Here is a 15,726-nt window from a genome sequence, read left to right as displayed (position 1 = left end):
TTTTTCAGACCAAAATGGATTAAAATTAGAAATCAATAGCAAACAAAATTCTGTAAACTATACAAACACATGGAAATTAAACAGCATTCTACTAAATGACATATGGGTCCAAGAAGAAATCAAACAGGAAATCAAAAAATTTATTGAAACTAAAGAAAATAATGATACATCATACTAAAACCTGTGGGATACTGCAAAAGCAGTACTAAGGGGGAAATTTATCACATTAAATTCTTACTTCAGAAGAATGGAAAGATGGCAAGTGAGCAATCTAACATTTCACCTTAAAGAACTAGAAAAACAAGAACAATCCAAACCCAAAGTTAGCAGACGGAAATAGATCATTAAAATCAGAGCAGAACTTAATGAAATTGAAACCCAAGAAACAACACAAAAGATCAATGAATCAAAAAGTTAGTTTTTTGAAAAGATAAATAAAATTGACAAACCATTAGCATGGCTAACTAAAAAAAGAAGAGAGAAGATCCAAATAACAAAAATTAGAAATGAAAAAGGTGATATTACAACTGATACATCTGAAATACAAGGAATCATTTGAGACTACTATAAACAACTATATGACAACAAATTTGAAAATCTGGAGGAAACTGATAAATTTCTGGACACACACAAGCTACCAAAACTGAGCCAAATGCTCACTTTGGCAGCACATATACTAAAATTGGAACGATACAGGGAAGATTAGCATGGCCCCTGTGCAAAACTGAGCCAAGAAGATGTAGAAAATCTGAACATAGCAATAACAATAAAAGAGACTGAAGCTGTTATCAGAAGGCTCCCAACAAAGAAAAGCCCAGGACCAGATGGATTCACCGCATAATTCTACCAAACATTCAAAGAGGAATTGACACCAATTCTCTACAAACTATTCCAAAGGATTGAAACAGAGACAATTCTCCCAAACTCATTCTATGAAGCAAAAATCATCCTGATACCAAAACCAGGTAAAGATACAACTAAAAAAGAAAACTACAGTCCAATATCCTTGATGAATATAGACGTGAAAATCCTCAATAAAATACTAGCTAACAGAATCCAGCAACACATATGCAAAATTATACACCACAATCATGGGATTCATCCCAGGGATGCAAGGTTGGTTCAACGTATGCAAATCAATAAATGTGATACACCATATCAATAAAATCAAACCCAAGGATCATATGATCATCTCTATAGATGCTGAAAAAGCATTTGATAAAATTCAACACTAATTCATGACAAAGACTCTCTACAAGTTAGGTATACATGGAAAATACCTCAACATAATTAAAGCCATATATGATAAACCCACTGCCCGTATCACCTTGAATGGGGAAAAGCTGCAAGCTTTTCCTTTAAGAACAGGAACTAGACAAGGATGCCCACTCTCACCACTCCTCTTCAACATAGTGTTCAACTACTAGCCAAAGTAATCAGAGAAGAGAAGGAAATAAAGGGCATCAAGATTGGAAAAGATGAAGTCAAACTATCCCTCTTTGCAGATGACATGATCCTATATATCAAACAGCCTAAAGCCTCTACAAAAAAACTCTTGGAGTTGATAAATGATTTCAGCAAAGTAGCAGGATACTACTCTGCTATAAAAAAGAATGAAATACTGTCATTTGCAATGGCATGGATGGACCCAGAAAGAAGTATATTAAGCGAAACAAGTCAGGCACAGAAAGAGAAATATCACATGTTCTCACTTATTTGTGGGAGCTAAAAATAAATAAATAAATACACAAACACCCGGTTGGGTAGGGAAGAAGACATAACAATTACAATTCCTTGAAGTTGATACAAGAAGCATACAGAAAGGACATTGTTGGGAGGGAGTGGGGAGAGGGAGGAGGGAGGGAGGTTTCAGTAATTGGCCACAATAATCAACCACATTGTATATTGACAAAATAAAATAAAATTTGGAAGAAAAAAAAATTCTTGAAACTAACAAAAACTAAGGTACATCACACTAAAATCTGTGGGATACTGCAAAAGCAATATTAAGAGGGAAGTTTATTGCAATTAATGCTTACATCCAAAGAATGGAAAGACTTCAAATACATGTCCTAACACTGTGCCTCAAAGAACTAGAGAAACAACAACAATCCAATTCTAAAAGTAGTAGATGGAAAGAAATAATTATAATCGGTCAGAACTAAATGAAAATGAAACAAAGACCCAAAAAATGACACAAAAGATCTTTGAAAAAAAAAGTTGGTTTTTTGAGAAGATAAGTAAAATAAACAAACCATTTTCTAGGTTAGCAAAAAAAAAAAAAAAAAAAAAAAGGAGAAGACCCAAATGGCAAAAACCAGAAATGAAAGAGAGGCATTACAACTGATACCACAGAAATACAAACAATCATTAGAGATTATTTTAAACAACTGTACACAAACAAATATAAAAACCTGGAAAAAATGGATAAATTTTTGGACCCATACAAACTACCAAGACTGAACCAAGAAGAAATAGAGAACCTGAACAGACCAATAACAAGCAATGATATTGAAACAATAATCAGCAATCTTCCAACGAGGAAAAGCCCAGGACTGGATAGCTTTACTGCTGAATTCTACCAGACTTTTAAAGAGGAATTAATACTAATTCTCTTAAACTATTACAAAAAGTTGAAACAGAAGCCGTTCTCCCAAACTCATTCTGTAAGCCCAGCATTACCCTGATACCAAAACCAAATAAAGAAACAACAAACTAAGAAAACTACAGGCCAATATCACTGATGAATATAGATGCAAAAATCCTCAACACAATATTAACAACCAGATTACAGCAACACATAAAAAAATTATACACCGTGTGTTTTAGTCTGCTTTGTGTTGCTATAACAGCAATATCTGAGACTGAGTGATTTATAAAGAAGAGAAGTTTATTTGTCTTATGATTCTGGGACAGTTGCATCTGGCACGGGCCTCAGGCTGTTTCTACTCATGGCAGAAAAGTGGCAGGCAGCCAGTGGGTACAAGCAGATCACATGGAGAGAGGAAGTAAGAGAGAGAAACAGAGAGAGAGAGGAGGTGCCAGGGTCCTTTAAACAATCTGCTTTCATGGGAACTAATAGAGTGAGAACTCACTCACTACCTCTCCTCCCCCAGGGAGAGCATTAATCCATTCATGAGGGATAAACCCCCATGATTCAATCAGTTTCCAACACTGCCACATTGGAGATCAAATTTCCACATGAGTTTTAGAGGGGACAACACATCCAAACTCCATCATCCCCCCCCTGCTCCCCCAAAACTCATGTCACTCTCACATACAAGATACATTCTATTGCAACAGTCCCAAAAGTCTTAGCTTGCTCCAGCACCAACTTAAAAGTCCAAAGTCTCATCTGAGACCAAAAGCAAAAGTCCTTCCAGCTGTGAACCTGAAAAACAAAACCAAATTTACTGACTTCCAAGATACAATGGTGGAACAGACATTGGGTATACATTCCCATTCCAAAAGGGAGGAATAGGCCAAAAGAAAGGAAAAACAGGTCCCAAACAAGTCCAAAACCCAGCAGGGCAGGCATTAAATCTCAAGGCTGGTAAATCAGGTACCTTGATTCCATGTTCGACTGCCTCGTCACGCTGGTGTGGGGGTTGGGTCCCCAAGTCCTTAGGCAGCTCTGCTCCTATGGCTTTCCTGGTCTCAGGCCACACTTCAGCTCTCCCAGGCTGGTGTTCCACTCTGGTAGCTCCATGGCAGTCCCACTCTCATGGCAGTCCCACTCTCATGGCAGTCCCACTCTCATGGCTCCACTAGGCATGGCGCTATTGGGGCTTCTCTGCTGCAACTCTGACTCCACATTTCTGTTCAGCATTGTTCTAGCAAAGGCTGTCTGTGGTGACTCCACCACTGTGACAGATCTCTTCCTGGGCCCCCAAACTTTTCCATACATACGTTGAAATCTGGGTGGAGGCTCCCAAGACTTCCCAGCTCTGGCATTCTGTGAGCCTGCAGACCTAACACCACGTGGATCTGCCAAGACTTCTGGCTTGTATTTCCCAAAGCTGTGGGTCCAGCCACACCTGGGGCCAATTTAGCCACAGCTGGAGCAGCCAAAGCAGCTGGGGTGCTGGTGCTGGAAGCAGCTTCTCGAGGAGGCCCTGGGCCGCAAGCCCATGGAGGGTGCCTCAGGCCTGTTCCCCAAGACCATTCTGTCTCCCTAGGCCTTTGGGCCTGAAATGGAATGGTTGGCCCCAGAGCCTTCTGCAATGCCTTCAGGACCTTTTTCTCCTTCTCTTGATAATCCCTTTCCTTTGTACTAATCTTAGCTAATGGTCATTGGGCTGCACCATTGCATGCTCTCTGCTTTTCTACCACATGGCCATGCTGCAAATTTTCCAAGTCTTTATGCTCTGCTCCCCTTTTAAATTCTGGCTTTACATCTTGCCTTTTCCACCATAACTCAGCATAGGCTGTTAGAAATAACCATGCAGCATCCTTAATGCTTTGCTGCTTGGAAATTTCTTCTGCCAGATACTCTGGTTCACAACTCTTAAGTCCCATCTTCCACAAAGTCCAAGGGCATGGACACAATGCAGCCAAATTCCTTGCTATGGTATAGCAAGGGTGATCTTTTGTCCAATTCCCAATAAGTTCCTCATTTCTATCTGAGACCTCATCATCCACATGGTCTTTACTGTCCATGTTTCTATTGACATTCTAGTCACAGCCATTTAACCAGTCTCTAAAATCTTCCAAACTTTCCCTCATCTTTTTCTCTTCTTCTAAGTCCTCCAAACTCCTCCAACCTTAGCCCATTACCCAGTTCCAAAGCTGCATCCACATTTTAAAGTATCTGTATAGTAACACCCCCCTCCTCAGTACCAATTTTCTGTTTTAGTCTATTTTGTGTTGCTATAACAGAAATACCTGAGACTGAGTGATTTATAAAGAAGATAGGTCTATTTGGCTTATAATTCTAGGACAATTCCATCTGGCATGGGCCTCAGGCTGTTTCTACTCATGGCAGAAAAGTGGCAGGCTGCTGGCAGGTACAAGCAGATCACATGGTGAGAGGAAGTGAGAGAGAGAGAGAGAGAGAGGAAGTGCCAGAGTCCTTTAAACAATCAACTCTCATGGGAACTAATAGGGTGGAAACCCACTCACTACCCCTCCTCCCCCAGGGAGAGCATTAATCCATTCATGAGGGATCTGCCCCATGACTCAATCAGTTTCCAACACTGCTACATTTGAGATCAAGTTTCCACATGAGTTTTGGAGGGGACAAGACATCCAAACTCCATCCCTGTGATCAGGTGGGACTCATCATGCAAGGTTGGTTCAACATACACAAGTCAATAAATATGATACACCACATCAACAAAACAAAGGGGAAAAAAACATATGATTATCTGAATAGATACAGAAGAAGCATAGGAGAAAATTCAACATCCCTTCATGATAAAGACTCTCAGCAAATCAGGTATAGAAGGAAATTATCTCAACACAATAAAAGCCACATACAACTAACCAATTGGGAATGTCATCCCGAATAGGTAAAAGTTGAAAGCTTTTTCCTTAAGAACAGGAAAAGGACAAGGATGTCCATTCTCACCACTCCTATTTAACACAGTAGTAGAAGTACTAGTCAGAGCAATCAGGCAAGACAAAGAAATAAAAGGCATCCAGATTGGAAAGGACAAAGTCAAACTGTCCCTGTTTGCAGACAGCATGACCTTATTTAGAGAAAAACCTGTAGATTCACCAAAAAACTCTTAGAGCTAATTAACAATTTCAGTAATGCTGAAGGATACAAAATCAATACCCAAAAATCAGTAGTATTTTTATACTCCAATAAAAAGCTAGCAGAAAAAGAAATCAAGAAAGCAAGCCCATTTACAATAGTCACCAAAACAATAAAATACCTAGGAATCAATTTAACCAAGGAGGTGAAAGATCCTTACAATGAGAACTGCAAAACACTCCTGAAAGAAATTAAAGAGGACCCAAAAAGGTGGAAAGACATGCCATGGTCTTGGATTGTAGGAATTAACATCATGAAAAATGTCCATACTATCCATAGCAATCTACAGTTTCAATGCTATCCCCATCAAAACACCAATGACACTCTTGACAGAAATAGAAAAAAACAATTCTAACATTCACATAGAACAGCAAAAGACCCCAAATAGCCAAGGCAATCCTAAGAAAAATAAGTAAAACCAGAGGCATAACACTACCCAACTTCAAATTATATCACAAAGCTACTGTAACCCAAACAGCATGTGGTATTGGCATAAAAACAGAAAATCAGATCAGTGGAACAGAATAGAAAACCCAGGATCATCCCATATACAGCCAACTGATCTTTGACAAAGGCAACAAGACCATACATTGGGGAAAGAATCCCTCTTCAATAAATGGTGCTGGAAATATTGGACATCCATATGCAGAAGGATGAAACTGGACCTGTACCTCTCACTATATGCCAAAATCAACTCAAAATTTTATAAAAACTTAAATATAAGAGCCCAAACCACAAAATTAGTTAAGGAAAACATAGGGGAAACACTTCAGGAAGTAGGACTGGTCAAAGACTTTATGAATAAGACCTCAAAAGCACAAGCATCAAAAGAAAATAATAAACAAATAGGATTATATCAAACTAGAACACTTCTGCACAGCAAAGGAAACATCAACAGAGTAGAAAGATGATGCACAGAATGGGAGAAAATATTTGCACACTACACATCTGACAAGTGATTATTATACAGAATATACAAAGAACTCAAGCAACTACACAGTAAAAAAACAAATAATCCAATCTAAAAATGGGCAAAGCAGATGAATAGACATTTTTTAAAGGAAGACATACAGCTGGCCAACAGGTACATGAAAAAATGCTCAACATCACTAATCATCAGGGAAATGCGAATCAAAACCATATTGAGATATCATTTCACCCCAGTTATTCTGGCCATTATCAAGAAGACTGAGAATAACAAATGCTGGTGAGGACGCAGGGTAACGGGAACTCTTCTACACTGTTGGTGGGACTGTAAATTAGCACAGCCATTATGGAAAACAGTATGGAGGTTTCTCACACAACTACAGATAGAACTACCATATGAACCAGCAATCCCACTACTGGGTATGTATCCAAAAGAACGGAAATCATTATGCCAAAGGTATATCTACATTCCCATGTTCATTTGCAGCTATATTTACAAAAGCTAAAATATGGAACCTACCTATATGTCCATCAACAGACAACTGGGGCCGAGCCCGTGGCGCACTCGGGAGAGTGCGGCGCTGGGAGCGCGGCGACGCTCCCGCCGCCGCGGGTTCGGATCCTATATAGGAATGGCCGGTGCACTCACTGGCTGAGTGCCGGTCACGTAAAAGACAAAGAAAAAAAAAAAAAAAAAAAGACAACTGGATAAGGAAAATGTGGTGTATATACACAATGGAATACTACTCAGCCCTAAAAAAGAATGAAATTCTGCTATTTGCAGTAACATGGATGAGCTTGAAGAAAATTAAATGAAATAAGCCAGACATAGGAAAAGAATTACTGTATGTCCTCACTTATAACTGGGTGCTAAGAAAGAAGGAAAAAAAGAAGAGAGAGGAAGGAAGGAAGGAAGGAAGGAAGGAAGGAAGGAAGGAAGGAAGGAAGGAAGGAAGGAAGGAAGGAAGGAAGGAAGGAAGGAAGGAAGGAAGGACGGACTACAATTATTCATTGAGCTTTCAGAAGGAGAGAACAAACCTAAGCATAATAGAGATGAGGGGGAGGGAGGCAGTGGGTTAGGGAGTGGTGGGGGAGGGTTGGTCCAGTAAGAGTCATGAAAGAATAATTATGATTTGTAAGAATGAATATGCTAACAAAAAATCTTTTAATAACATAAAATAAAAATGAAATAAAATCTTAGTATTATTATGAAGCTAGTTTTGACCTCACAGGCCCCTCAGAGGATCTCTGGGACTCTCAAGGATCATGGGATCATACTTTGAGAACCACTGCTCTACACAAAGTCGGTACCATGAAAATAATGTTGAGAATTCAAAAGGCCTATGATGAAACAAGGAAGTCAGAAACGAACTACCTCTTTAGTTGAAGGATACATGTGAAAAATAAAACATTACCTATAGAAATACAAGTTGACAAATAACATAATTTTTTAAGTGTGGCAGATAATGATCTGGGGCTCATAGAGGACCTGAGATTGGACTTTACTTAACAATAGAGACTTGCTTTGGATTAACAAACACAAAGTTCAGCAAGCTTATTGGGAGACCAGTGACTTGGGTTGTAAAACATAAGAACATCTGAGATATAACCCCTCATGGAGGTCATCTTTCGTCATCTTTATTCTTTTCGTTTTATATATGATGAAATTGGAACCCAATCAGACAGAGACTGCAAAAAAGTAATAGAATTCAGGTTTCCTTCATCCCAACTAATCATTCTTCACTCTACACCATGCTACAGATGGAAAAGTAACCTTTCAAATATGCCCAGCACTGGTTGATCTAAATTGTTCTTAACATTTGGAGAAGGGATAGTTAGTGGCCCCTTTGAATATTTAACAAAATCTAAACGTCTATTCCTCGGAAAAATATACATATGCACATGGACAGAGGTTTCTGAAGGCCAGGCGTGAACTACCTAGGGCTCAGTGGAGCCTCAGTTAAGAACCTCCAGTCCAGTTTAAAAGCATACAAAATTCTGCCATACATTTAGGAAATAAAAAATTGGAGAGCAATATGTAATGAGAAGTTATAGGAGCTAATGGTATTTAATGGAACAAATGTTATTAATTTGATACAGATTAATACGCTATCAAAATAACTAACAATAATAACCCTCTTTCAAAATAGGATTTATTCACTCATTCATAAATATTTTGAATGCCCACTGATTACTAGGCATTTTGTTAGGTCCTGAGGATACAAAGTGAGCATAACTGGCACATTTTGTACCATAACAGAGTCTGCAGTCTAGTGGAAGAGACAGACATTGAATAAGCACACAACATATATCAGGAATAAAGGTATTAAACCTTTCCCACCTGGGCTCTGAGCTGCTGCAGCTTTTCCTAATTTGTGTCCTAAGGAGCTCATAGCTCACCAGCACCACCTCAAACATGACCCACTCCCAGTCCCAGAAGCTGATTAAGGCACTGTTAGAGCTACTATATGGTTAATAATACAAAGATGGTAAAAATATTTTTTCCTTTCAAATGGAATGATTTATTTTGCCATGTAGCTCCTTCTTTGGTATTTTTCCCATCAAAACAGCCTGATGACATCCTCCTTCATGATAATAATCCTTGCCAGGAGAAGTCTTGAGGTGGATGGTTTTGCAAGTTTTGCCCTAAGCCTCACATGGAGGAAGCTCCTTTCCCCGACTCTTTTCTCCTCATACTGGTTTCTCCATACCTCATATTGTTAACAGAGTGGCGAGATCTTAAAGGTCAAAATCAGGATGTGAATCTAGAACAGTGCTGCCCAGTAGAACATTCTGTGATGATGGAAATGTGCAGTACAGTAGTCACTGGACATATATCACTATTACGTGCTTATGGCTACTGTGGCTGAGTAACTGAGGTTTAAATTTTATTTAATTTAGCAAATTTAAATAGCTACATGTGGCTAGCGGCTCCCGTATTGAACAGCACATAGGAAAGAGAGCACAGAGGCCCACTTTTGGTCTGTTTTAGGCTGTAGACTTAAAAGGAATCCTTTCAATTCACAATATTCCTCCCAATTTACCAACTCTGTGTTCAAGTTCACGATGGAGCACTCACTAAGACAGATTATATTCTCAGCGAAGAAACAATCTACACCAATTTTAAAAGCTGAGATAATACAGAGTATTTTCTCTGATGATAACAGAATTAAAATGGTAATCAATAACAGAAAAGTATCTGAAGAATACACAAATATTTAGAAATTAAACAATCCGCTACCAATAACTCAGGGGTTACAGAGGAAGCACAGGGAGTTAATATTTTGAATTAAATGAAAATGAAAATACAACATAGCTAAATGGATGAGATGTAGCTAAAGGTAGCCTAAAGGGAAATTTATAGCATTAAGTGCTTATATTGGAAAACAAGGAAGGTTTTTTAAATCAATACATTAGTCTTCCACTTTAAGAAGCTAGAAAAAAAAGGAGTAAATTAAACCAAAACATGCAGAAGGAAGGAAATAGTAAAGTACAAAAGTTACTAAAATTGAAAACAGAAAATAGAGAAAATAAATTAAACCAAATAATCAACTAAACCTCTACTCCCACCCCTAAACACAATTCCCAGTGAAAACTGTGCATTGTTACCAAGCACATCTCAGATACGGTTTTTTTCTACTGGTATCTGAAGGAGATTATGGCTCTTTAAAAGTAGTTTAAAAGACAATAATATTTCCTCTCACCAAGATGATATCAATGGGACACTGGCTTTATTTCCCATAAGAAAGAGAATAGATTATGCCCCTCTGAAAATTTACTTTCTAATATTGAATCAGTGGTTCCTAGTGTACTATCTCCTATGAGAATATACTCATACATCATTCATACATGGCAGCTTATATATGCAGTTTAGTCAGCTTTCTTAGAGGTTCTTCTGAATTTACCAGGTGAAGCAGTGATAGATTATGATCAAATGAAATCCCCCAGTGCAAGAAGCACACCTTGGAAATGAAAGAAAAATAGCAAATCTTGAAGAATCAAATGTGAAACTTAACATCAATAAACCATAATGTCTCTGTATTTGGTAATTTCAAAAGAGGAAATTTTACAGGCAAATTCTACTAATGTACGACAACTATGTAAGATAATGAAAGCATAATGGTCTAGACAGATGATGGTTTTAGCTGCTGCAATACCATCCACTGGATGTATTCCCTCTATTTCAAATTGATTAAATTCAGAAGATGTTTATTGAGTCTACATTGTGTAAGGCACACACTACAGTGAAATAATTCATTTTGAATCAAAATGTTTAAGATGAGATTTAATCTAATCTAACCCACTTCTTTTACAGATAAGGAAACAGAAACAAGTGAGTTTAGTGATGTTTTGCATGAGGTCAGCCTAATTTACTAAAACTTGATGACAACACTTAAAAGAGAACTAGGTCAAGTGTTCTCACCATGCTACATGCCTGCCACTATTATTCACCCTTTCTGGGAAACCTTCCCTGACTATTCAAGTAAATCTGATCATTTATCCTTTCTGCCACAAATGGGCCAAGTACATAGATCTATCATTGTAATAAGTCATAGTATTACAATTATTTACATCTCTCTCCATTTATCTGGAACAGAGATTAAAAGTATGGGCTCTGGGGCTCCAGTCTCAACCACTTACAAGCTATGTGACTTGGGGGAAGCTTTTTTAGCTCTCCATGCTTCAGTCTGCAAGAAGGGAATAGCATGGTGCCCAACTCATAGGGCTCTTAATAAGCTTTAAATGAAGAAATCCATATAAATTGTTTAGCACCATGCCTGGCACATAGTAAGAGCTGAAAAAAATATTAACTGTTGTTTTTTTTATTATTACTTTTTTAAAAAAGTATTTCTTGAGTGCCAACAATAGTTCTGGTACCGGAGATATATTGGTTGTTTGGTCAAAAAATGTATCTAATATGAGATATATGAGGGTACTTCAAAAAGTTCATGGAAAAATATAATTAAAAGATAATATAAATCTTTCCATGAACTTCTGAAGTACTTGCATATATGCCAAGTATTATGTCAAGCAGTGGATGTTTATAAATTAGTAAAACACAATAATCAGTTTGATGATAATTATAATTGAAATGAATTGAAGTTATAATTGTAATCACAGATAAAAGAGTGATTAATGCAGCTAGGGAGGGTAAAGACAAGTTTTATGGAGAAGGAGAAACTTCCTATAATTTCCCCTCTTTCTTCTGAATTTCTTTGAATTGTAGTAGGGAAAACTGGAATTTTTCCTGTACCTCTTTAAGGGCTGGTGAGAAAGCTGAGGCAAAGGGAAGTTACTTGAGCAGACTGGCATGTGTTGTCAGCTAGTGTATGGGAGCTTGTCATGCATGACCAAGCAAGAAGGGGTAAATGCACTGTTGATATAAGGCCAGGAATATTTTTTCATAAGAAAAATGGTCTATGTCAGATAATCAGAAGAACACAAATTACTTGAGTAGATGAGAGAGAATGTTCTTTGGAAAAAAATTAATGTTCCCACCAAACATTTGTCATTTAAAAAGGAAACTAAATAAAACCCACTGTAGAGGTCCCACCACTTTCTTTCCCTTCACACACACCTAATTCCACCTACAGATCAGAGCTCCCTCCTTATATCCCAGGTACTCCATTCTGCAGAGCTATTAGACAGTGCTACCTATCTCCCTTTGACCACCTGGGTGACATGACTATTAAAACATAACTTCTACAATTTACTAAAATTTTGTTAGACTTGTATTCTCATAACATCTCCAAAGTATGATTATAGTACAAAGAACACCAGTGAAAGCTATTGCAAATAACTGCATGACACTATGAAGATTACAGTAATCATGAATGATCATATCCAAACATAAGTCCTACGGAATTTTTAACCAACGTGATTCATTGAACACTGGAAAAAGTACAGTGGTGAATTTTATGATATGTGTATCTGTTTGGCTGAAGGTGAGAAAATGCAATTAACTCCTTTTTCACAGCCTAGCCTATTATTCCCATGATCATTACTTAGCTAAGCTACTTAAGGATAACTGTCCTTTAGAGAGAGGACTTTGATTTTCATTAACTAGATTTCTGACCCATAGAGGAGTTTCAGCATTTATTTTCAGATGCCTTATTTTTTTTTCAGTTAAGCACTTCATCAAAATATGAAGTAGTAGTGTGATTTAATATTATTTTGCCAAAGGTCCTTATTAATAAATCTAATCACTCCATTGGCTTAAGTCCAAAAAAAAAAAAAAAGTCAAACTTCTTGACATAGTTTCTCTTTAAAAATGTATAAAAATTTATGAAGTGTATAAGCTGATATTCTCTAAAGTAGGTTCGCTTTGAGAAAGGTTTACTTTGAAATTTAGAAAACCAGAATAACCAATAATCATCCTGGTCTCTAAGAGATAAGCAAAAAAGTCAGTTGAAGTTATATGATGGCTAATAATCCACTGTGGAAAAGAACCATGATATAGAAAACATTAATTATCCTAGATCATAGAACCAAGGGTACCACATCTGAGATCATCAATAAGTGAGTTAGTAAGGAATGACTGTTATTTACATATTCTGCTCCTTCAGAGAGAATATAGTAATTGCAGTTCCACTCAAACCTGCCATAGTGCAGCTTTAGGATTTATCAGCACAATATTTACAAAATAAAAAATACAGATTTGAAGATGTCTCATATCTTTTCTACAACTTAAAGAATTTAATAAACTAAAATTCTGTATTTTTGTAAATCTTCCATATTAATTTTAAAATCTATGATCAGCTATACATTTCAAATGTTATTACATCAAGTGATTGCATCTTCACACCCACACCAAAAGGAAAAGACTAAATGGTGGGGAAAGCATAAGAATGGAAATGGTCTCTTGTATATGCTCTTTAGAAATAAAATTACTACGGATGAGTGATTGCATTTTGCCTCTTCCCCCAGGTTTCCAGATCCCAAGGAAGGAAGTCGCTATTAAAGTCTCTGTCAAATCAAAGAGAAAAAGATCAGAGTCAACTTTGCAAAGGTCCAGAGGTAGGAGAGGCAGAGCAGAGCCATGTCCATGAAATGCCCAGCTGTTCCAGATGTGGAAGTGTCTGTTGGAAAGAGGGCAGTAACAGCATGAAGTGAGATTGAGAGTGTGTGAGTAAAGAGCATCCTGTGCTGCCTAAGCAGTTTGGACTTTAAAGCAATTGGGAGACATTTAAATGTTCATTGGGGAATAACCCTATGAGTTCTGTGCTGTATAATGATCCCTAAGGTGCAGGGTGGATAACAAGGTAGAAGGAACAACACCATAGGAGGGAAGGCCAACTGGGTGGCTATTGCAATAATTCTGGGAAAGATGAAGTTGTTATGAACAAAGTTTATGACAGTGAGGATGGAGAGAAGCAGCTGGCTGATATTAAGGAGGTAGAAGCTGCCAGCCTTGGTGATTTGTTGGGCAGCAATGAGGTGGAGGCTCTAGAATGACACTAAAGCTTTTCCCTCCTGCATCAGGATAAATATTGGTGCCTGCATTTCCTTTGGAACATTCAGTGGTGATATCCACAAAGCAGACTGATATACAGGTCAAGAGCTCAGCAGAATGATCTGGACTGGAGATAGAGATCCATATGGTATGTGCATTTCTTCTGCACTTCCAGAGCAAGTTATCCTATCTTTATTATGGTTTTCATCATGTTAGTGAAGTTACTTGTTTCCTCTCTGTCTCCTCTACTAGACTGTGCATTGCATTCATTGGGAGCAGGGATCATTTATACTCACTTTTCTATCTCCAGTTCCTAACAAGCAATTATTATAATAGCTAACTATGATTGAGAGCTTATTATTTACCAGGCACAGTTCTTACATACATAAATTGATTTAATCCTCCAACAAATCTATGAGGTAGTAGTATTACTATCCCCATATTACAGATAAGGAAACTGGTCAGTAAATAAATTTACCAAAGTCTGCTGCTAGTAAAACACACACTGAACACAGATAGTCTGGTCAATAGTCCACGCTCGCAAACACTGTGTTACCTCAGGCACATAGTAAGCTCTTAATACCTGTTTATTTAAATAAGTTGACCTGATGACCATTTGGAAAATGTGTTAACTAAAGCAATGGAGGAAAGTGAATAATGGAACATCATCAGTGCTTGGAGCCCCTAACAGAGAAGAAAGGAGATGGGAAAAGTTGTTAGGGAAAATGAATATCTCTACTCTCCTCTAAGTGTGATGTTGGTCAGGTGGCTTGGGGTTACGCCTGAGCCCCATGTAGCAAGCTACAACCTGCAGCCAAGAGAGAACAACCACTAGGTGAGGCTTCCTATTCACTCCTGTGAGCAAGAGGGGTGGGCCCTGATCATTTACCTCCTGTGACAGAGCCTTGCCCAGTGCCTGCTCAGTTATCAGAAAGCTCTGACTCACTTGCCCTCTGATTCACTTGGCAGCCCCCTCTCCAGCTTCTAGTTTTCTTCCCATCACCTCAAATGAGTTCCCTCCTTTGTGAGCAAAATGCCAAAGTGACTGGCACTCCCAGCCATCCCTAAAAAGGACCAATCCTTCTTGTCCTGGTTGTTTTTCCACCCACTACTCTAAACCTTAATCTACTGGGTATTCACAGCCATCTTTCTAACATACAAATCTAATCACATCATTCTCCTCTTTAAATCTTTCAGCAGCTTGTTATTACCCTTGGTAGGAGGATTTAAATCCTCAAAAAGGCCTGAGAAGCCCTGCATAATCTGGCCCCTGCCTGCTCACCCATCACACCACAGGCCATCCTGCCCTTGTTTCAGGTGGTTCAGCCACACTGATTTGCTTCCAGTTCCTCAAATGCACCATGTGCCCTCTAGTTACACTGGCTTTGAGCATCCTGTCCCCTCTACCTAACTGCCTTCCCCACCCTTTCTTACCTGGTTAATACCAACTCATTCTTTAGGTACCAGTTAAAGTGCTACCTGTTATTAAAATCATTTCTAGCCCACCTGACTAAGCCAAATTTCTTTCCTAAGTCTCAGGATCTTTTTCCATAGCAGTTTGTAACTTTACGTTTATTGATAAGGCTTT

At 38.1% G+C, this 15,726-nt stretch overlaps 1 non-coding gene across 1 annotated transcript; it reads left to right on the top strand.

Moving 5' to 3' along the window:
• Positions 1 to 652: 652 nt before the first annotated feature.
• Positions 653 to 760, top strand: LOC134386682 (U6 spliceosomal RNA). Its single transcript, XR_010024512.1, has one exon. It is a non-coding gene; the product is annotated as a U6 spliceosomal RNA (small nuclear RNA).
• Positions 761 to 15,726: the final 14,966 nt, after the last annotated feature.

Source organism: Cynocephalus volans, chromosome 9 (genome assembly GCF_027409185.1).
Source record: "Cynocephalus volans isolate mCynVol1 chromosome 9, mCynVol1.pri, whole genome shotgun sequence".
NCBI classification, from domain to species: Eukaryota; Metazoa; Chordata; class Mammalia; order Dermoptera; family Cynocephalidae; genus Cynocephalus; species Cynocephalus volans.
This window is presented reverse-complemented; position numbering and strand designations above follow the sequence as displayed.